General features: G+C 41.1%; 1 protein-coding gene across 1 annotated transcript in view; it reads left to right on the top strand.

The window, feature by feature from the left end:
* Positions 1-22,956, top strand: part of eno1a (enolase 1a, (alpha)) — a 331,916-nt gene that overhangs the window by 201,440 nt on the left and 107,520 nt on the right. The window lies entirely within an intron of this gene.

Below are 22,956 nucleotides of genomic sequence, written 5' to 3'. Positions count from 1 at the left end.
GAAGAATGCATTTATTAAATGTAAGTTATCTGGTGTATTAATAGTAAGTAGTTGGCTTTGTTTTGGGTTTTTTATTAGCAGAGACTATTACAATATAGTTTTGGAGATCTGGAATTGGTCTGTTTAACAGCTCTGTTTTAGTTACAGTGGGGGAAAAAAAAGTATTTAGTCGATCACCAATTGTGCAAGTTCTCCCACTTATAAAAATGAGGCCTGTAATTGACATCATAGGTAGACCTGAACTATGAGACAAAATGAGGGGAAAAGAAATTTCTGAAAATCACATTGTCTGATTTTTAAAGAATTTATTTGCAAATAATGGTGGAAAATAAGTATTTGGTCACCTACAAACAAGCAAGATTTCTGGCTGTCACAGACCTGTACCTTCTTCTTTAAGAGGCTTCTCTGTCCTCCACTCATTACCTGTATTAATAGCACCTGTTTGAACTCGTTAACAGTATAAAAGACACCTGCCCACAACCTCAAACAGTCACACTCCAAACTCCACTATGGTGAAGACCAAAGAGCTGTCGAAGGACACCAGAAACAGAATTGTTGACCTGCACCAGGCTGGGAAGACTGAATCTGCAATAGGCAAGCAGCTTGGTGTGAAGAAATCTACTGTGGGAGCAATAATCAGAAAATGGGAGACCTACAAGACCACTGCTAATCTCCCTCCATCAGGGGCTCCACGCAAGATCTCAGCCCGTGGGGTCAAAATGATCACAAGAACGGTGAGCAAAAATCCCAGAACCACACTGGGAGATCTAGTGAATGACCTGCAGAAAGCTGGGACCAACGTTACAAAGGCTACCGTCAGTAACACACTACGCCGCCAGGGACTCAGATCTTGCAGTGCCAGACGTGTTCCCCTGCTTAAGCCAGAACATATCCGGGCGCGTCTGAAGTTTGCTAGAGAGCATTTGGATGTTCCGGAAGAGTATTGGGAGAATGTCTTATGGTCAGATGAAACCAAAGTAGAACTGTTTGATACAAACACAACTCGTTGCTGAGTTGCATCCAAAGAACACCATACCAACTGTGAAGCATGGGGGTGGCAACATCATGCTTTGGGGCTGTTTCTCTGCAAAGGGACTAGGACGACTGGTCCGTGTACATGAAAGAATGAATGGGGTCATGTATTGTGAGATTTTGAGTGCAGACCTCCTTCCATCAGCAAGGGCATTGAAGATGAAACGTGGCTGGGTCTTTCAGCATGACAATGATCCCAAGCACACTGCCAGGGCAACAAAGGAGTGGCTTCGTTAGAAGCATTTCAAGGTCCTGGAGTGGCCTAGCCAGTCTCTAGATCTCAACCCCATAGAAAACCTTTGGAGGGAGTTGAATATCAGTGTTGCCCGCCGACAGCCCCAAAACATCACTGCTCATCTGCATGGAGGAATGGGCCAACATACCAGCAACGGTGTGTGCCAACCTTGTGAAGACTTACAGAAAACGTTTGAGCTTTGTCATTGCCAACAAAGGATATATAACTATATATAAAATAAGTATTGAGATGAACTTTTGTTATTGACCAAATACTTATTTTCCACCATTATTTGCAAATAAATTCTTTAAAAATCAAACAATGTGATTTTCTGAATTTATTTTCTTATTTTGTCTCTCATTGTCTCTTTTTTTCCCCACTGTACATAGGTTTTGCTTTTAAAAGAGGACGCTTTCGTGTTCATGTACCGAACTTCCTTTATTCAACTATTCCAAGTACATACAGTTTTCTATTCTAGGGCCCCTAGTGCATTTTATATGACCTCTTAGTTACTTAGTCACTTGAAAAATAGAATCCTGGAACAGTTCTGTAATGTAAAAGCACGCTGACCCAAAACTGAATTGGAAAGTACAGTAGAAAGTAGATTTTCTGCATTTTTCCCTAACTCCATAAAGTAACTCTACATTAATACTAATTTAAAGTAAAAATGGTGTATTTTGCCTGGTCGTCTGGCTTTGGGCACTTACTGTATAAATACATTCATAGCTCACATAATGAAACTGACAGTGGATAATGTATGTTCAGCTCTGTCTTAGATGGCTAGGACAATAATTTGAGAAGCCTGAATAGAATACATTAATGCAGCTCCTGTATGCACTGGAAGTGCACAGTGCTGAAAAAATGAGTTTATCTCCATCTCTGACAGCTCCAGAAGAGAGAGGGAGTGATTCACAGGGCTGGAGAGCTCAGCCTGCCACTGAGTCACAACATGGAAGGGCTTATCAGCACTCAGAGGGCCATGCTCTCCGCGCCACTGCAGCAGGATGCAAGTGCAAGGCTGGTGGCTTCATTATCGTGTTGGAGGCCGTCAGACGGTTGCGCAGCGGTGGCTCGGCTTGTTCAGGGCGACGGCTGTCAGTTTGAGAGGGGGGCAAGGAGGCTGTCAGGTCGTCAAGCCCTTGCCCTCAGCGTGAACCTCTGAGCCACAGTTTGAGATGGGTTTTAGGATGAGTAGCTGGAGTGTGCCAGTCGGAGACAAAGACTGAAGACCAGTCACTTACTCTATAAGCTCTAGGTTAGATTTAGCTCTAATGGCTTATTGCATTTTACAGGTTTGAATGGTCATAAAGCTTAGCCTCCACACAGTTGTCAAAGGCATTGGCTGACTTTAGGAATTCTGAACTGTTGGATTTGTAAAATGCACAGTATACACTGAACTGCCATAACATTAAACCGGTGAAGTGAATGGCATTGATTATATGTTCCAACTGGGATACATGAATTAGTCAGTTGTTGAAGTTGATGTGTTGGAAGCAGGCAAAATGGCCAAGCATAAGAATCTTGAGCCACATTGACAAGAGTCAAACTGTAACGGCTAGATGACTGGGTCTGAACATCTCCAAAACACAAGGCAGGTCCGTACCTATCAAAAGTGCTCCAAGGAAGGACAACCGGGGAACAGGGTCGCAGGTGCCCAAGACTCATTGATGCTCATGGAGGCCTCTTATCACAACTTAAAGGACTTCAAGGCTCTGCTGCTAAAGTCTTGGTGTCAGATGCTCCAGTACATCTTCGGATGCCGAGCAGATGTCCCCGGGCTGTAGATCGGACCAGAAGTATCTAAACTTGTTCCTCGAATCCAAAGCTGGTTCTAGATTTCATCCACGGTGTCATCATGTCTGACTGTGAGGTAAAGGCAGGGTGTACAATCTGTACTGCCTGAACCTCGATAGCTGTGATTTGAATACCTGTGGATACATAACAATGAAAAGTAAAACCACAGCACAGCAGCAAGGCTCCGCATAAGCCATGACATAAGTGCTCTAGGGGAAGATCATGCAAATAATGGCATTTTCTTCTAACCTACATCAGTTAAGCAAATAGTTATGACATTTAAGGCATATTCATAATCCTATTCATGCTTTCTTTAAAAACAAGGTCCAACTGTGGCCTCTGTTATTTGTGCGCAAACAAAGACACTTGATTAAAGATAAACTATGTCCAAATGTTTGTGGACACTCCGTCTAATGAATGCTTTCAGTTACTTTAAATTGCACCCACTGCTGACATAAATGTGCACATGCACATATACCTAATCTAAGAATAAATGACCAGACTTGAATGTTAAATCTGTCTGATTTTTCTCTTATCTTAGCATCATCATTTGTTCCAATCGATCATTTGAACAAAATATAGCTAATCTTACTAGGACAGCTTTTCTGTATCTTCAGAAAATTGCAAAGCTAAGAAATGCCTTATCCTTCATAATGCAGATAGATTAGTACATGCTTTTATTTCCCAAAGGCAAGACTATTGAGAGCTGACTGCTGGGCTCCCCTGCCTCCTGCGTCAGACCAGTTGCCCTGGTCCGGACCTGCTATTGCTATCTGCCTACCGACTATGTCGAAAATATTTGCAACTATATATTATAATATTTGTTATTAATATATAATATTATTATTACTACCATTAATCATCAGTACTTTCATTATTTGCAACATTCAGAACACCTAAGCAGAAGAACACTCCCTGTAGTACTGCCAATAGAATAGGACTCTCTGGAGCACATAAACATGACCCTATTGGCACCATGAAAGGCGGGGCTAGAGGGCTAGAGCATTGAAGTGTGGAGCAGTAGAACTGTGTTCTCTGGAATAATGGATGGTGCTCTATCCAAAACGTTTGGGATGAGTTGTGAATAAGGTGCAAAAAAAAAATATATATATATAGCAATGCTCTTTTTTATAGCCTTGATTTAAGAAGAAACCATGAAGGAGCAGGTGTCCCAATACTTTTTTATCATGTCTTGTATATCCACCCTTTCTTCATTTAATTAAATGAAATGTATTATACAATTGCCTCCTACTGTTTGTATTGGCTGACGATTGTGCATGTATGGTTCAACTGCTGTCAGTGAGGGACAGATCACTCACTCGGTTGGTTGGTCAGTCAGTTAGGTACTCAGTAAGAGTAATTAAATGAGAGTAGAAGTATTCAATTCAGTAATAATGAGGTAAAGTATAATTACAATGACATATTTTCCACCCCTGCCTAGCCAGGTTGCCTTTTTTGCCATGGACTGTTCCTCTGGTATAGATCATTTTCATGTCACTAAGCCAATCTATGGCAGAGAACCTATTTAGGAACCATTTAGGCACAATTTATAGTGCACTGGAGGATTCAGCAACGTTTAGGTCTGACACGCTTAGCTACCCACAGTCTGTAGAGGCTGAAAATGCTTTTGTTAGCTACAGTCACTATTGACCAGTAGAGGCCCTTTCTTAGAATTAACTGTCTTACTATGTACTTTGCTTTCAGGCTTCCCACTCAATAAGCTTGCCTGCTGACCAAGTACTCTTGTCTTGTAATTGAGGCTTTTGAACAGAAAAATATACTTTGAAATTTAACAAGCAATAATCATAAGCAGCTCTTAATAACGCAATGTGTTTTATAAGGTTAAGCTGTATTCACAACACTAGTTTTCAGTGTCCTGCATAGCTTTCCTTAGTAAATCCACAGTGTAAATGTTTTCCAGAAAAATCCAGCTGCACAGTAAATATCACATTACACAGTTTTGCTGATTTCTGTACCCAAACAGAGGATCTGAATCCAGTAGATAGTAGGCTGTTTGTATGATTAGTGTATACTGTACATCTATCAACCGTAACATTAGCACTAATATTGATTAGGTCCCCCTTGTGCCACCACAACAGAGCCTTCAAAACATGGACTGCACAAGACCCCTGTAAGCATCCTGTGGTGTCTGGCACCAAGACATCCTAGCAACAGATCCTTTAAGTCCTAAGTTGTGAGGTAGGGCCTCCATGAATCACCTCAACAAGCCTTAGGTGCCCGTGACCTTGTCGCAAATTCACTGTCCTTTTTTGGACCACTTTTGATACGTACAGAGCACTGCATCCCTGGCACATCCTACAAGACCTGCCCGATGTTTTGGAGATGTTCTGACCAAGTCATTTAGCCGACACAATTTGACCCTTGCCAAAGTGGCTCAGATCATTACGCTTGCCCATTTGTCCTGCTTTTAACACATCATCTCCATGAACTGACTGTTCACTTGACAGATGCCACTGTGGATGAAGATAATCAAGTTTCACTCCACCTGTCAGTGGTATTAGTGTTATGGCTGATTGGTGTATAAGAACCAGACGTCTGAAGGCTTTTCATGCTTCTGAAAGCTATATCATGCTTTTACATGCAGTGGTTATTAATGTCTGCCTGATGCCTGAACCACTGTTGTAGGGTAGCTTTGAGAATGCTTTGCCCTGAACCATATTTTTTCAAATCCATTCATGTGGGAGAAGTATTTGCAGGGCATCGCAAGTTAAAATGGTCCAACTAGTTATTTTGCTGTTATCAACATGACATTTGAAAACTCTGAGAATTTGTAGGTTTAATTGTTGATCATAAATAAAATGGCAATGTTTCAGTCATGGACATTTAGACCTCTGGTTCCTATCTCTACCTTTGTAAAGAAATCAAATGCAGTACGTTTTTTTTTGATAACGCACCATTTCACATCAAACCACTCTGAACCACCCTTTGTTTACATGTCAACCAGTGAATTATACAGAACTTTAGAAAAATCAATGGAATATTTTTGAGTCTGTGTAAGGCTTTGTCTCTTAACATCAGTGTAAAATCCTTCAGCACACGGTTATAGGTGTACATCATACCATGATCAAAGGGATGCCCTGAACTCCTGGTGCTCCACTGAACTTCAAGAAGACTTGAAGTAAAGCCCCAACATCCAAATGGACAAATTCTGAGAAAGCTGTGAATCTACTTAGGAAATCCTGTCAAGATCTCTAAGTGTACCCAGTAAAGTTGATGAAGAACCATAACAATGCTGTAGGAATATGGAGGTCTCTGCAGGTGTTCTTACCTTCATCATCTGAAAAAGACAGAGTAAACACCGGGACCCAATCATACCCCAGCAAGCCGGAACTCACTGATCCGACACTAAGAGCATGAATTTTTCAATCTTGCCCAAATGCACCTGGATAAGCTTGTGGACGCCTGGACTGCTGCAATAATGTTCTGTAGATGAATTAGTCAAAAGAATGGAGCCTTTTAGCTGACATGAGTGCTGTTGTGACTGACGAAAACCAAACACTGCATTCCACAGGAAGAGCCTCATAAATAAGGTGGTGCCGGTGATGGATGCCTTACCATCATGGGCAACTTGATCTCAGGCCACCCATCCTTTAAAGTGCAGCTGTCTGAACTGAGACCAAGTGAAACACTGAAACGATTATTCAACATTTACTGAGGAACATTTCACACAGACAGAAGGGGTGAAGGCCAAAATCCACACTCTTTTTTATTGTAATTACAATAACATTGCAACATGATGAGCTACTGAGCACAGAACAGACACAGTCGTGGATGCGGAGCACCAAAAGCTATTTGAGTACCACCAGCACCCCATTGTGGAGGATTTGTAGCTTGCTAAACAGAAGTGTGTGAGTGAGTGAGGTGCAAGCCATGTCTATGATGGGCTTTGCATCTAGAAACATCAAATGAAATACCTGGTTTAATGATTTTTGTAAAAAGGTCATTAAAATGCAACCTGTTGCGACAGTTCCCCCTTTTCTGCCCAGCTGTCAAAAGGTGTTTCAGCCACAGCCACACTCTACCAGGTGTATAAACTCAACCACATAGCCGTGCAATGTCCATAAACAAACACTGGCAGAATCAGAGAGAAGAGCTCAGTGACTTTAAACGTGGCATAATAGGAGACCAGAACTTGTTATTCTTGTGATCTTGTGTGCTGTCCAGGCAGAGGTTGTTTTCACAACAAAAAATAAGTTGTGATCACAGAACCTTTGTTCTCATAAAAAATGACAAAATGAGCCTATTGTCTTCAGAAAAATCCTAAAGTACATTTCCTGAAGTAAAGGCAGAATGGCTGCACAACTTCACATCCAGGCAGTTGCTTGGTTGCTAAGTGGTTGCTATGGTGTTGCTAAGTGTTTTAGGTGGCTGCTATAGTGTTGAAAGTTGGTTACTATGGTGTTGCTAAATGGTTGCAATGACATCACAGTGCTAGTTGGTTGCTATGGTGTTGGCCAATAGTTGTCATAGTATGATAGTTTGTTACTATGGTGTTGCTATGGTTGCTATGTTTGCTATGGCATCACAATTGGTAGCTACAATGTTAAGTGGTTGTTATGGTATTGCAGGTGGTTGCTATGGTATCTCCGGTGGTTCTTGCTATGTTGTTGCTAAGTGCTTACTAGAAGGATGTTGCAAGATTCAGGTTGCTAAGCTGTCGATAGTTGGTTGCTAGGCAGTTGCTATGGTATCATAGATGGCTGTGCAGGTGTTGCCAAGGAGTTGCTGTGGTACCCCATGCAGTTGATTGGGTGCTACAAGTATAGTTATATCATCTTGACATTAGAAGGGAGCACAAACCGCTGCACCCCATTCATTCCTATGGGAAACAAATTCCACAAAAATCTTCACCGTACATGCAATCAAAAAGCTGTATACAGACCAAACAGTCTGGGGTTGGAACAGTATCCATAACCATAATAAGTTATAATTACAGGAAAACACATTTTATTGTCTTGCGATCACAAGAAAAAGTGTAATCTTCAGATAATGGCCTTGCTGGACTTCTGTGACACTTTTGCCACCAGTCAGTCTATGAAATTCATCTCCTGCTAGAGAGCAGAGAGTTATTATTGTGTGGAAGCGTCTAAGAGCAAAAGCAGCTCAGCCACGAATTGGTAGACCACACAAACTCAGACTGGAGCTGGGAAGTGCTCAAGCACATAGTGCATAACAACTGCCTATTCTCTGTTGCGTCACTCCTTATAGAGATCCAAACTGCCTCTGGAAGCAACATCAGCACAGGACCTGTGCATCATGTTCTCTGGAGTGAAGAATTGTGCGTCACTGGCTGGCAGTCTGATAGATGATTTTGGATTTGGCAGATGCCGGGAGAACACAACGTATCAGTCTGAAGTGCCAACAGTTAAGTTTGGGTTTTGGGGGTATAGTAAGTCTGGGACAAATTAATTTTTCTTATATTTAGTCTAAAAATCTAATATTTCTCATTTCAACATTGTTGTAGAATATGATGAGTCTTTAACTCATTTCTAGACATTTAGAGTGATTATTCAGTTTGAAAAATAATTTTTACAAAATAGAAATACTTTAATTAGCCGAAACGTTGAATCTGAAAAATGGAAAAAGGTGAAAAAAGGTGGCGGGTTCACCTGCCTCATGTTGCATGTCCTCTGCAAATAGCAGGAACATACACTATATGGAAAAAATTATTGGGACATCTGCTCATTCATTGTTTCCTCTGAAGTCAAGGGTATTTTTAAAAATGCTTGTCCTGCTTTTGTTGGAGTAACTACAGTCTCTACTCTGCGGGGAAGGTTTTCTACTAGATTTTGTAGCTTTGCTGTGAGAATTTGATTGCATTCAGAGACAAGAGCGTTAGTGAGGTCAGGATGTTAGATGGTCACCCCTCCAACTCATCCCCAACTCCCCAAAATAAACGTTTTTACCCCTCAAGCACACACTTATTATCTAGCACATAGGTATTAGGTATGGTGCAAATAGGTTAATGTTTATCTGCTCCAGAGAGTCCTATTCTATTGGCAGTACTTCTCTACAGGGACTAGACAATCTGTGTGTGTGTGTGTGCAGTTGCACATCTGTGTCAGCAATGGGTGCAACCTAAAAGTAGCTAAATGCGTTTTTTAGAAGGGGTGTCCACAAACATTTGGACACATAGTGTACATAGACATCTTGCACATATGCTTCCTAGAATGCCTTACACTGACAAACAAACCAAGAAAAACGGAAGAGCCCCAATTAAAAAGGGTATGACCAGTCTAGAGCAAAGACCAGAGTGAACATCAGTGTGAGATTCAAAAGCTGGAGAGAGCTGAGGATGTTCAAGGGCGTGAAGTGTGATATGCTGACCTTGCTATATATCTGCTAGACAGGTAATTATTTTGCATAGCACATCTGAAGCTAACAATGTGGGCTGTGGGCTTCAAGAGACTCAGTCTAGCAATGATACTACCAGCATTCCAGCTCTCTGGCCTAGACGCTGCACAGACACACAGTTTCAGGGGTAATTTTGAACAATGGAATAAGATGCCATTTCAATTTAGAAAAAAATGCTGAAACTAAATTTCCAACAAAATAACACCAAAATAACACACAAGATGCCTTTACTGTGATCAGTTAAAAATGCTTCATCCCTGACCTTGTCATACTTCAGAACTGCTGCTTAAGATGTGTCATGTATTTTTCATGGACTAAAGATACATGATAAGTGATTATGTACAATTACTGAGGATCTTCCTTTCTGTTCACATTTCTGTCTCTATACTTAGCGACTGTAATTAAGTCTGCTGCTCTGAGCTAGTAATTAATAAGGCTGTGTTTCTGAGAGGCAGAAGGACACTTCAGGTAAGTGCTTGAGCATGAACGCAAGCTCCGCTAACTAATAGCCTAAGCACAATGCTTAGCTGAATTTACACTTGTCCCTCAGGGCTGAATCAGTTACAGTCACCTCTTCAGCTTCCTGTGATTTGAAAAATATATATAGTGTTTTTTTCTTCTTTTGTTCCACAACACAGTGCGTTCATCCTACTAAAGTTTCTCACTGCTTCCAGAGAGCGGGCTGAGCGGTGCAATTCAGTTCAGAACTGAACTGAGGCAAACGTTGTATTATGTCGATTGTGGTACACCCAGCACTCACTGGATGTACCACAGGTAGTACTCTAATGTCAGATCAAAATCAGATTGATGTCAAAACACAAAATAAATAAACACAAATCAGTTTGACTTTATCTGATGTTTTATTTTATTGGCATGAAAATGCAAAAAAAAAAAAACGTGGTAAAAGTTGCCTTTAACATTTTATTTAAAGAAACATACATTGAACTAATAGGGAAGGATTTACAGTTAAGGCTATTTATTAGTTTTGGTAAATGAGGAAATATTTATGTATTAATGTTCATTAATGTTGTTGCATGTTGTTAGAGGTATTTAACTCCCTCCTACCCTCACACACACACTCACACACTGTTGCAGCCTTGCAACTAGGCCAACTTGAAGCCCCTCGACCGCAACATCCTAACCTCAACAGATGTGTCCTCTTTTTTGGTAACCAAAATATGATAACCCTAGTTGTACAGATGTTAAATTTGGGATGTAAATCAAAATAACCTATAGTAATCTATCAAAAACCAACATTGGGTTAAACACTTCATTCCAACTCATTTTGGTTATATAACCTCATTATTTAAAACCAACAACATATGAACATCTAACAATGTTAGAATTTCACATTGTGTAGACCTTAACTTTCTAAAGTTCAGTGTCGGATGAAAAACATTGGATTTAGGGTAACTTAACACCATGGCTAAAAACCATCTATTCTCCCTCAAACTGACACTGGCATTAAACATAGTCCTGACATTGAATTTTGGTCACCCGACATCTGACTGACCTACATTCAGTCAGATAACAATGTCCATAGAATGTAAGCTTTAAATATACATATCCAGTGACAACCAACTAATGTGAATCATTTTAAAGATGTTCTGAAAAAGCTGCACAAACACAGAAAATAACATAAAATATAATGTATGTATGAATGTATGTATTAAGGGAAGCGTCCGGGGCACCAACGACTCTGGGTTCCAATGAAAGGTTTACATGAAAAGTGTCTCGTGAACCGCTGCACACATTCGCCGATCTTCAGCTCATTTCACCACGTAGTTGTAAGCGTGGATGATTTACAGATCATAGGATCTGCTGTCTTGGTTTTAAATGAGGTACCTGAAATGTTTTGAATGTGAGCGGCACGGCAGTAGATAACAGTGATATGATGTAGACCCAACATTTAGGAATATGCTAACCAAAATGCTGGCGTATTCTCCAAACCTGTAGCACCATTTTTGGTTGCAACCCAAACCAACTGGTTAAAATGAAAAAACGTCATATTTCAACAATAATATCTCATAATTGTAATTGAGAAAGTTGGAAAGCGGGTTGTGTTTAGGTCAAGTATTGTCACAACCAGAATCCAACCCAAAAAAGACATCACATCGACACTGTGTGCCCATCGAGTAGACATACTGAAAGTGACGGCCAGGTGAGCAGATACACAATACACAGTAGGTACAGCCAAAAAGTTAGGTTAGGCCTCTCCATAACTCATTCATGAGAAAATACTGGATAGATCTACATTTATACAATAATATTGAGATTAGTCCTCTTACTCTACCTGCGTACCAGTCTAGCCTCTTCCAGTACAACATTGCCTCAGTTCAGTGTGGAGATGGAAGCAGGAATGTAGGCCTAGTCTATCTCATCATCTTTGACTTCACTGGCCTTCACAGGAGCCTGAAGATAGGAATCACAACACAGCATTGCAATCGTGCTCGGAGTGTCCACATCTGCGACAAGTATACGTTGACAAGATCTGCCAGTACTTTTGAAAATGTGGCAATTTCTCCTCAGAGCTTTTTCCGAGCAAAGGCAGCAGTCAGTTTAGCCCTTAGCGGAGTGAGGTTATATCGTGACATCTGTTCTTGACAGCCATCTCCAAGCAAATAGAAACACCTCCACACAGTAATAACTTCTATCTGTCTCCCCACCCCCTCCCTCTATCTGTGTCTCGCTCTGTCTGTCTCTCTATCTCTCTTCTGGGTGAGAGCAGGCATGGTTGAAGTGGCTTGGTGCTCTCCAGTGGGGCGAGCGCGCAGTCAGTCAGTGTTATTAGACAGCTGTTGTTGTGTGTCCCGGCAGTGTTGGGTGATGTGAGTGCGAACAGGAGGGCTGCTCTCGGCCTCTAATGATATCCCACTCTCGCATTCCTGTCATAGCAGATCACTATTCCCTCGTCTGCTCTGCGAGACCAGAGAGATGTGCATTTGGCCAGCCTTGCACATTCCTCACCCACTGCACACCATCAACCCCCCACTCTCTCTTTCTCTCTCTCTCTTTCCCTGCCTGCCTCCCTCTGTTTCTCACTAGGCTGATCTCTCTCGGTCTTCTCTGCTGGATTACATTGTTGTCCTCTGAGATATGTGAAATCTCCATTTTACACTTACTCCCTTTGGCAGCCTTCCAGGCTGAAACCACTTGGTTTGCAATGCTTCCTTTAATGACTTAAGCCTCTTTGGGCCGGCTATCACAAATCTATGATCATTGCGAAGGGTGATGGCTTCATTTCTTCTACTAATAAAATGGCAGTATGCTCGTGTTTTTTACATCATCATGATGCTACATCAGAAAGAGCTCTAGCTGGACAAACCAGTAGACCAGAATACGCTGTTAGAATATAGCTTTAGTGACAAGCATTGTTACCTTATTTCTGAACATTGGAAACCTCTTCAAACATCTGATGTTGCCATGAATTCAGGGAATCTGTGTTGTCACTCCTAAAAATAAAGCGCCTATAAATGGTTCCTTGAGGGATGCCACTTTTGTAAAATAGCTGTGCGTGAAGAACCTTTAAATTGGAAAGGACCCTTTACATTTACTACTTTAAACCTTTAAAAGCAGGGATGGGCAACGGAACTGGAGTCCATTACAGTCGCCTGATTTCCAACATGTCTACTAAATCTCACTCTAGTTCAAAAGGTTCTTTTCACACTTCTATGGCAAACACTCATAATTATAAATGACGTACGGCTGGAGCAAACACATGGTGTTCTTTACATTTTAAATAGGATCTTCACGCTCATCCAGTGATCCTCAAACTGGTCCACATTTGTTCTCTATCCCTGTCTTGTAATTTGGGTTGGAGCAAAATTCTGGAACCTCAGGAGGTGTCTAACGACCAGTTTAAGAACTAGTGTTTTAGAGACCCAAATGTGGTAATTGAGAGGCATCGATCCTAAGAACTCTTTCTGGTGGCTTTTTTAAAGAGTGTATGTCATAAATTATGTGGAAACAATGTGTGAACCGCTTGAACTCCACTGAACCACAGGTGATTCCAGACTTGGAATTCCACACCCATATAACTTGAAGCATAACTCAGCCAGTTTACACTGTTTCCATGTAATCACTGAATAAAAGCCCGTGAGGTGTAATAAACGTCATGAAATTTAAGAGGCTATGGTGATTGTAAGACGCAGAGAAGGCTGAATTATTGTAGACAAGCAGTAAAGTCTGCACACTTGAACTTTATTCAGTTCTGAATTATAACTGATGATGATGAAAAAGCTTATAATGACAGGGCGTTTCCACGATTTTCAAACCTAGATATAATTCCATCCATCTGCTTTCTTTTTCCTGGTCAAGATGGGTCCAAAGCCTACCTTGTATCATTGGGCACAAGGCAGGAATACCTCTGGACAAGGTGCCAGTCCATTGCAGGGCATCACACGCACACACATTCGCTTACATCTAGGGGTAATTTAGCATGGCCAATTCACCTACTATGAAGGTTCATGGGAGGTGGAAAATCGACACAGGGAGAACACACCAAACCTCTTACAGACAGTGAATGGAGCAAGAATCCAACACACAACCTTCTATAGCTTGTCACATAAATCAATTGAATCAAATAAAATTTGCACAATTAGCAATTGTTAATCGGGCAAGCAATTTGGTTTCTGACCTTTGCTTATGAAGCTTCATTGAAGCTAAACCTGTAATGGAGGCTAATGATCAATTATAATGTGCAAATTACTGACCTAATCTATCACTGTTCAAACGGCAGTGACGTCTTAAGCAATCTCCAATACGCTTGTTTATGTGGTTTCCATGTCAGGTTCAAGATGGATGTTGCTACTGTTTTTAGCTACACAGCATGCCTATGTCTTCTATAGATAATAGTATGTAAGCTAAACTACCACTTAGAATAAAGGGCTGTCATGTGTTGTCAGAAATAAGTGTTGGATAAGCTCTCTGTTGGGACGTTGGCCTGTGGCAGCCTGGTGGGCCTGGGGTGCAACTGTGCAGGGAATAGATGTTCTCCTGGGGCCCTGAAGACAGAAAGAACCTTGACCTTGTGTGTAATGAGTGTCCTGTGATAGATAGCCGTGCCAGCTCGCTCACTCGCCTTTCTGTGGGGCTGTCCGATTTCCCAGACGCAGATAGATTGGTCTTTGTTTTTCCTCGCACCTTCACCGCCCAATTAATCTTCCCCGAGTCCATCCTCCTGGCTGCCTCTAGCCAGGCAGACATCGCCTGGGCCGAAGGGTGATAAACTCGCACGCCAGGGGTAAATGCACCGCGGCCTGCCCGAATATCACAACCTCAGAGAGCTGCTGAAAGAAGATGTTTAAATGCATAGCCACTGGGGCTTCTTTCACCTTGGATTCTATAAAAGAGTGTATTATTTATCCCTGCACGTCTCACCACAATTTATCTCAGCATGAAATATTTTTAAACCCGAACTTCAACCAGCAGTATGCCTGTGCTTGAAAGGCTTAAAGCTGCATGTTGATTTGTTGACCTGCTAACCGTTCACTTTACAGCTCCCAAGACAACAGGCCGTGTTATGTGACCTGAGGTATGATATCCGGCCTGTGGGCGGTAGAACTTCAACAAAGCCAGAGCTGACGTTACCCATTCGCACGCTGTGTATAAAAGACTTGGGTACAAGCACTGTTTCGTTAGAATGGTATCTGCCATTTGCCCATTTAAATGAATGCTAAACAAAGTTGTGAATGTGTTTTGAACAGTAGACTATATATTTTTTAGGGGGATATCTTAAGTTTCATTTTTTGGGCAGCATTTACAAAGCTTTGAATATTTAGTTTCCTAATGATAATGTCAAAACTGTCAAAAAAAAAAAAAATGTTTGTACAATGTTTGTATTATTGAGCTGAACATGAGGTGTTGTCAGATGTTTAACGGTAATTTTACCTTCAGTTTTGAGTATTTTGGTCTCCCCCTTTCACAGACATGGACACCTAGTTATGTGTCAAATATCTGCTCGCTCACATTACAAAGATGTCCACCAAGTGAACAGACTTGACCCTGACTTTGGTAGAAGTTACTACTAGCACAGCTAGACTAAATCATTACAGTCTGCAAAAGCTTAGTGTAGTAATTTATTCCATGTTTAATGTTTCCATGAATAAGAACAACTGTCCTAAGCTTTTTTGCAGAGTTGGTTTAGAACAATGGCACAGCTGCATACAGGCACCTGAAACAATGCAAACATTGCCTAGACTGCAAATTCTGCAACCAGAGACTTTAATATGCTAAAGGTGGAAATAAACACATGTGTTTCATTTAACATTTCCATTCACATCAGAGGACTCTTTTGAACAGCTGCAAGACAAAGGAGCAGGACATCATGATAGCAGGACCAAGAAGAACAGGAAACAAACAAACAAACAAAAAAACCCTCAGAAACTACACCAATACCTACAGTATGGAGAACAAATGCTAGAGCAAGGGTGGACAATTCCAGTCCTGGAAGGTTAGCCTCCTGCACAGTTTTATTATTTTCCTCACCTGTAAATTGCACAGTACAGTAGGTTGGTTAGAGCAGGGAACTCAACAAACTGTGCTGGACTCCAGCCCTCATTGCCCACCCATGTCTAGAGCATAAACTGGACAACAAGCTAGACAGTAAAACAGTACAAAACACCACCACAAATAAAAGTCTAACAAAAAGCCAGAGGCACAAAACAAGACTTACTGGAACAAAACCAACACAAACACAAGAGGGATTTTATACTCAACAAGGAACAGGGAACACCTGGGGCAAATAAAAAGAGGGCTGCTACAGACGACACACAGATGGGAACACTAATGACAAGGTGGGGCTAAGGGCGGAGACAGAGACCAATACACAAACACATAAGCACATGGAACTAAGGGGGAAACACATGTGGGAATGTAAAGAGAGCAATACAGACAGGAGCAAGGCTGGGCTAGATGTCACAGCAGTAAGAAATCTGGGGCTATGACACTTGAGAAAACCAGAAACCAAATTCAGTGCTTTTCATATGGTGCTAACAGTCCTGGCAATGCAGCCTAGCAGGTGGTACTTGGATAAAGATCCTTGTATTTACATTTTTGTGATGATTAATCAAATCTGATAAACAATTGTATTCCCGTCTCTTATCATAAAATGTGCACTGTGCATTTTCCCATTGTTTGACAGTCTAAAGTTAGCATCAACATCTATGTGGAAAGTGGTGCAGTTTCTTGCACTCTATGGCAAAGTGATGGGGATGTCTAGCATGGATTTCCGATACATAATAGAGATGGCATGATACTAGTCTATACCAATACTGATTTGATATTTTTTGTTGCAAAAACCAATCAACAGACAAATACTAGTATTTTAATTATTTGGGTCAGTAATTTCTCATCCAATTTCTGTTTTGCTTTCATACTGATTTCAGGTAATTCAAAATGTCTTTTTGAATTTGTAGACCTTGGAAAATTAAGCAGGCCGTTTCTACAGCCTGTAAGCTACACAAACACCCTATTTAGACTTGTAAATGCTGTGTAAATGCTTGTAAATGTTTTAGAGTGTATAGATTTATCAATACAGAGATTGTAGTGTCATCACAAATTGTATGTTAATGCTGTGGTGGTCTTGATATTCCTTCATTTTATCCTAGTTGAGATTTTATAAGCACTAATTAATTAGTTTAAGTAAGTCCCTGTACCATGGTATTTCAATAATTACTCATACTATTTAATGCAAGGATGCCCAACTCTCACCTCACCTGCAGCTCTGGATAATATTGTAAATGTATGTATTCATAAAGCGCTCGCAGTCATTTCGTGATCACACCAAGCCTAACCCAATTCAGAGCGAGATGCCTACAGCATGTAATCTCACTCTTCCAGAAATATTAGTCATGTATGACACAGTTTCTCAATACCTTAAGACTTTACATGATCTCCACTTCGAGGCAGTATTCCGGTCTAATTACTACACTCTGGGATTACAAGTGGCAACATGGCAGTAATCAGATGCTGCTCTAAATCCCTGAGATGAGGGGCTTTTCACAGGCTCAGCATAGCGGATCTGTCGAGCACACTGCACCAAAAGCCCCCGAAGATGCATGAGTCCAATCTCAACAGCCTGCTGTGGGGAGAGGGATGAGGCCAGAGAGGAAATGTCTGTTTTTAATATGGAGAGCCTGCTCTGCTTCCATTACAGTCTGCTGAGGGAAGCCAGGCTCTGAATGAGCTGATATGGATCTGGAATGCAATTTGGCTCTGTTCACCTACCATGTTCTTCTAGAGTAGCCTTATGAAAGGTAGGGTGAAGATTACAGTGCACACTTATCTGGTTATAGCAGTGGGCTGCACAAGACACTCTATATTAAACACAGCCTTTAACATCAGCAGTATTTGCTCCGAGGTGACAAAATGAATGGACAAGATGGTGATATTAGGACTGTATAAGATGGGTTGGAAGTGTAATGGTGTATTACATATCCTGAGAGAAACTGTTATGAAATGCTGTGTTAGCTTATTTGAGCTTCATTTTTACATCAGAAATTTGCAACATGCACTTTCAGAGCTTTCTATTTTTACATGTATTGTCTATTGCACATATAACAATTTTAGCAGGCCTATCACTAGTACCTGTAAAATGACATTTTTAAAAGAGAAGGAAGAGGCTACTATTAGGGGACAGAAATACATTCCTATATATTATTTTAGGTTGGGAATTTCAGTGACTGTTTGTTTAGTAGAGTCATTTATTTTGGAAGTGTATTAAATGTATGGCGTATTAAAGTGTATTAAAGTGGTGGCTCAGCGGTTAGAGGGTTGTGGGTTCGATTCCTGGGCTCGGCAACCTGCCACTGTTGGGCCCTTGAGCAAGGCCCTTTACCCTCTCTGCTCCCTGGGCGCTGGAGTTGGCTGCCCACCGCTCTGGGTGTGTGTGTACTCACTGCCCCTAACTCACTGTGTGTGAGTGTGTGTTCACTACCAGATGGGTTAAATGCGGAGGACACATTTCGCTGTACACTGTACAATGACAAATACGTGCACCTTTACCTTTGTAATGTATTACATGTATTTATTAAGTGTTAAAGAAGTGGCTCAGAGGTTAGAGCACCGGGCTGTGTTGTGAGTTCGATACCCGGGCTTGGCAAGCTGCCACTGTTGGGCCTATCAGCAAGGCCCTTCATCCTCTCTGCTCCAATGGCTGCCCACTGCTCCGGACATGTGTCCTCACTGTCACTGTGTGTGTGTGAGTTCACTGCACAGATAGGTTAAAGGCAGAGGTCAACACAAATGGTGAATATGGTTGTCTTGTCTTGTCTTAACACAATAGAGCAAAGGCACAAAACAGACAGACTTACAGGAACATTTGATTAAACTACCATATGTGTTAGACCACACTCACAGCTCAATCTCCAAACCAATAAGAAGCAGCTCTAAGCTAGACAACAGTTCATCTGGGTTACTGTATTTACTACAACTCTTTTCAGTTGATGTTTCAACTCATGAGAAACATTACAGAACAAATCAGTAAGCAGCAGCTTTCTTTGTGGTGTCCTGCCATAGACACCCTGCTCGGGGCTGTTTCTTTACCTCATTGATGAGTCTCCGTTGTGTTCTTAGGGTCATTTTGACTGGGCGGCCACTTCTTGGCAGAGTAGCCACAGTCCCAAATTGTCTCCATTTGTAGATTGTTTGCCTCACTGTAAAAGTCTTTGAAATCACTTTGTAACCCTTTCCAGCTTTATGTAAATCAACAAGTTTTGATCGTAGATCCTCTAAAAGCTCTTTTTGGTGAGGCATGGATCAATAAGTCAAGATCATTAACTCACACAGGTTCACACACATTATCCACTAGCCCTATGAGCTTGTATGGTTGTTCTCAATGACGACATGAATGATCAGAATAATTTTATTGTTATTAATGTAGGCACATTACATTTGTCAATACACTTGACTTGGATGGGGACCAGATCACTTTTTTAATGCAGAAACCCCTACAATTCCAAAGGGTTCACATACTTTTTCTTGCCATTGTAGTTGGAATATAACTTTACAGTGCTCATATTTTGATTACATATAGCATTAGCTGTAGTGATACCTTATTTGAAGGGGCAGCCTCCATCAGTAGCTCCCAGTTTTGCTTTAAATTGACCTACACTCATTTTTAGGCACTGAAACAATTCTAAATCCAGTTGAATTGTTTATGATAAAAATTTTAACTTGTTCTCCTTTAAGTGATTCTAAAAGTTTCCTTTGTGCTGCGTTTTAGTCAGTTTGACTCAATAGTCTCTTTAACAAATCCACTCATTCTGTGCCTGTTGCCTAATACCCAAACTTCACCACAGTCTGCCACTGGAAGCATCTCCTTAATGAGCAATTTAGAGAAGCCTTGAAAATGAACACAAGACAAGCGAATCAGCTTAGAAACATTTTATTCACCACAAGGCGAGATAATGGTGAGTAAATGGGTTTGAAATTGTAGTGATTAGTGAGTCCTTATGGCGCAGACTACAAAACGACGACATTATTTCTGAGATCTAAAAATGTTTGCTCTACAGCTGGTCTAATCAGAAATTCAGTTTTTTTTAAATAATATTTTTATGCAAAGAATGGAATCTGTGCACATAATAAATGAATTATTGCTGGTAGTGCTGCTGTCACACAACCAAAATCTAACCGTTCAATGGAAGACAATGTAAGTCATCTTGGAGCATTTCTACTGATCCATTTATCATGATTGTTTATACTATGTAAAGAACAACGTCAAGATTACTATTAAGCCAAAAAAGTGAGAATTGGCATAAAATGAAGGTCTAATTTTTTAGTTTTTTTTTTTACTGAAAATAAAAGAGAACCACATGTTTAAAAAGTAGTTTCTTCAATTAAAATTATTCTCAATTTAATGATTGAAAACCTACATTTTAAAAACCTACTACTAAACATATTTATGTAAAATATTTTATTAATAATGTATTAATGGAAACAAAAAAAATATATATATTATACATAATAATGACATATATTATAATAATTTATTTGAACTAAAAGGCAAAACGTGGCTGTTTGTTTGTTTCTCGTCAGGGGGTTTAGCTCACTTCCCCTGGCTGCTTTCGTTGGGGGAAAGGCTGGGTGTGATTTATGGCTGGTGTTTATGTACGGGCAGCTTTCTGTAAAAAAAAAAACACAGCCGCCCATTAGACACCGTTACTCTCACTGCATCGTGCATTTATAGAGTAGAAGGGAGAGGGAGAAGTGATTAGGGATTTGTTTTTGCTTTGGATTGGAAACAGGCCCTGGGGTTAGCAACAGAATTGCTCATTTCACCACCTTCTCCCACCCCCTCCTTTCAGAGCTGAGTGTGGCACCCCCTGGGGGGAGCTGCGAGGAGTACATGATGGAGAAAACACTGATCCCTCCCGGTTAGCTCGCGTCTCTGGTGGCTTCCCGTTTAATGCTCTTACCGGCTGTTGAGGAAAGGAAACTGGCACGCAGCTCTGTGTGTGCACACACAACCACATCTCACACGAGGTCTGCTGTACCTTACCCAGAAGCTTCTGAAGAAGAAGAAGAAGAAGAAGAAGAGAGGAAAGGCTTCATATATAGGCTGTCTGTTTCTCTCTGTAGGATGAAGAATCCTGTGGAAGACAGGATAGCCCTTGTTGGCTATATCGTATTATTGAACTTTAATAGCCTGCCTTTTTACCAACACTCCATTGCAAACAAAAGCAGCACTGAAAATTGGCTAGGGGCGCCCTCTGGTGGACGAGACCAGCACAGCCTGTGTGACAGCGTTGAGTAGGCCAACATTCCATGGAAAAATGGGGGGCTACAGGAAGCTCTTCCACATTACATTCACAGAGCAGTGCATCTCCCATACACTCCAGCAGTTACCCCCTGAAGTTACACCAGAACACTCCAGGGTTAGAGAAATGATAATGGCTTTTTTAATGTATTTAAGTTTACTGTAGATTAAGAAGAACTGGACATACAGAGTGGACACCCCCTGTGGCAGCTTTCAGGCACTTTCCTAGCTGCTTAAAGTATTTTCCCCACCCATCTTTGCAGACGTTCTGAGGTATTCTTGGGTTTCCATGCTGCACAGCCACTTTAAGGGGGCTTGTGAGGGGCATTCCACAAGCTGCAGTTTATGTCTCTTCAGGTGGTCCATGGTGTTTTTTTTGGCCCATAATGCTGTTTTAGAAGCCATCCTAGCGTTTAAATTTTTTGCATCCAGGATTTGCTGATATTTTGTAGAATACATTCTTCCCTTCACCTGTGCAATATTGCCAGTACGACTGGCAGCAGCTCAGCCTCAAAGCATGATAGATCCACTCCATGCTTTACAGCTGGCAGGGTGTTCTTTCTTTCAATGAAATGTAGTTCCATTTTTTCTCCAAATGTACTTTAGCTGATAATGGCAAAACAGTCTAAAGCACGAGGTCGCAGGTTAGCAGGAAAGGGTGCACCACCTGTCGTGACCCTAACCTTTTTATGTAGGTCCTTGGCAGTCATATGGGGACTCAAACGTGCCTGTCTTACCAGCATAGGAACAGTGTCTCAGTTTTCTTGGTCCTCCAGATCTCATCTTGATCCACACAGTTCTCCTGAACAGCCATTTATTAACAGTCTGATCTGTAGAGTCCACACGGTGAAAATGCTTTGCTGTCTTTTAGGCTTCCTCTGCCCTGTGGGTATTGATTACATTCATTTATCGACCTTGCTGATGGTTGCTAAATGTTAGTAGAAGGTTTAAAGAACCTATAAAGCATGGAAATTTGATTCAGCAGACAGCTGGCAGGATCAGTTGGTAACATTCCTCATTCCTCATTTTTTAATCGAGGTCTCAGACTTTGTCAAAACAAATCCGAGCCTTGCAACGATTATGGTCCTCAACCGCTCCAAATTTCTCTTTAAAAAAAAAAAAAGACAAAATGTGTCATTTGGTGAAGGGTGTCACATAATTACAGTATGATAATGCAGATTACTGCTTTTGATATTTACACTATGTGGACAAACGTATTGGAACACCTGCTCATTCATTGTTTCTACTGGGTATTAAAAAAGAGTATACCCTGATTTTGTTGGAGAAACTGTCTCTACTGTCCATGAAAGGCTAGAATCTACTAGATTCCAGAGCATTGCTGAGAGGAATTCATTGCATTGGATTCAGCGACAAGAAGGTTAGTGAGGTCAGGAAGTTGGAGGATCCCCACCCTACCACATCTCCAACTCCACAACTTATTCCAAAAGTATTGGATGGAGCACCATCCAATATTCCAGAGAACACAGTTCCACTGCCTAATAGCCCGCTAGCCCTGGTATTAGGCATGGTGCCAGTAGGTCCATGTTTATATGCTATCAGCTATGGGTCCACAAACCTTTGCACATACAGAGTAAGTGCATTCACAGCAAATGCAAATGTTTTTGCATATTTACTGAGGTAGAAAGCATTGTACTTTGTCCACCACTGGTAATTAACATGCAGGATAATGATTGCCAAGTTCATTTCCCTGTATCACACTGAAATCACTGTTCAGTGTCATGTATAATGATTCAGGTGCACTTTA

Source organism: Salminus brasiliensis, chromosome 14 (genome assembly GCF_030463535.1).
Source record: "Salminus brasiliensis chromosome 14, fSalBra1.hap2, whole genome shotgun sequence".
Taxonomy (NCBI): domain Eukaryota; kingdom Metazoa; phylum Chordata; class Actinopteri; order Characiformes; family Bryconidae; genus Salminus; species Salminus brasiliensis.
The sequence above is the reverse complement of the archived record's forward strand: the minus strand, read 5'-3'. Positions and strand labels throughout refer to the sequence as shown.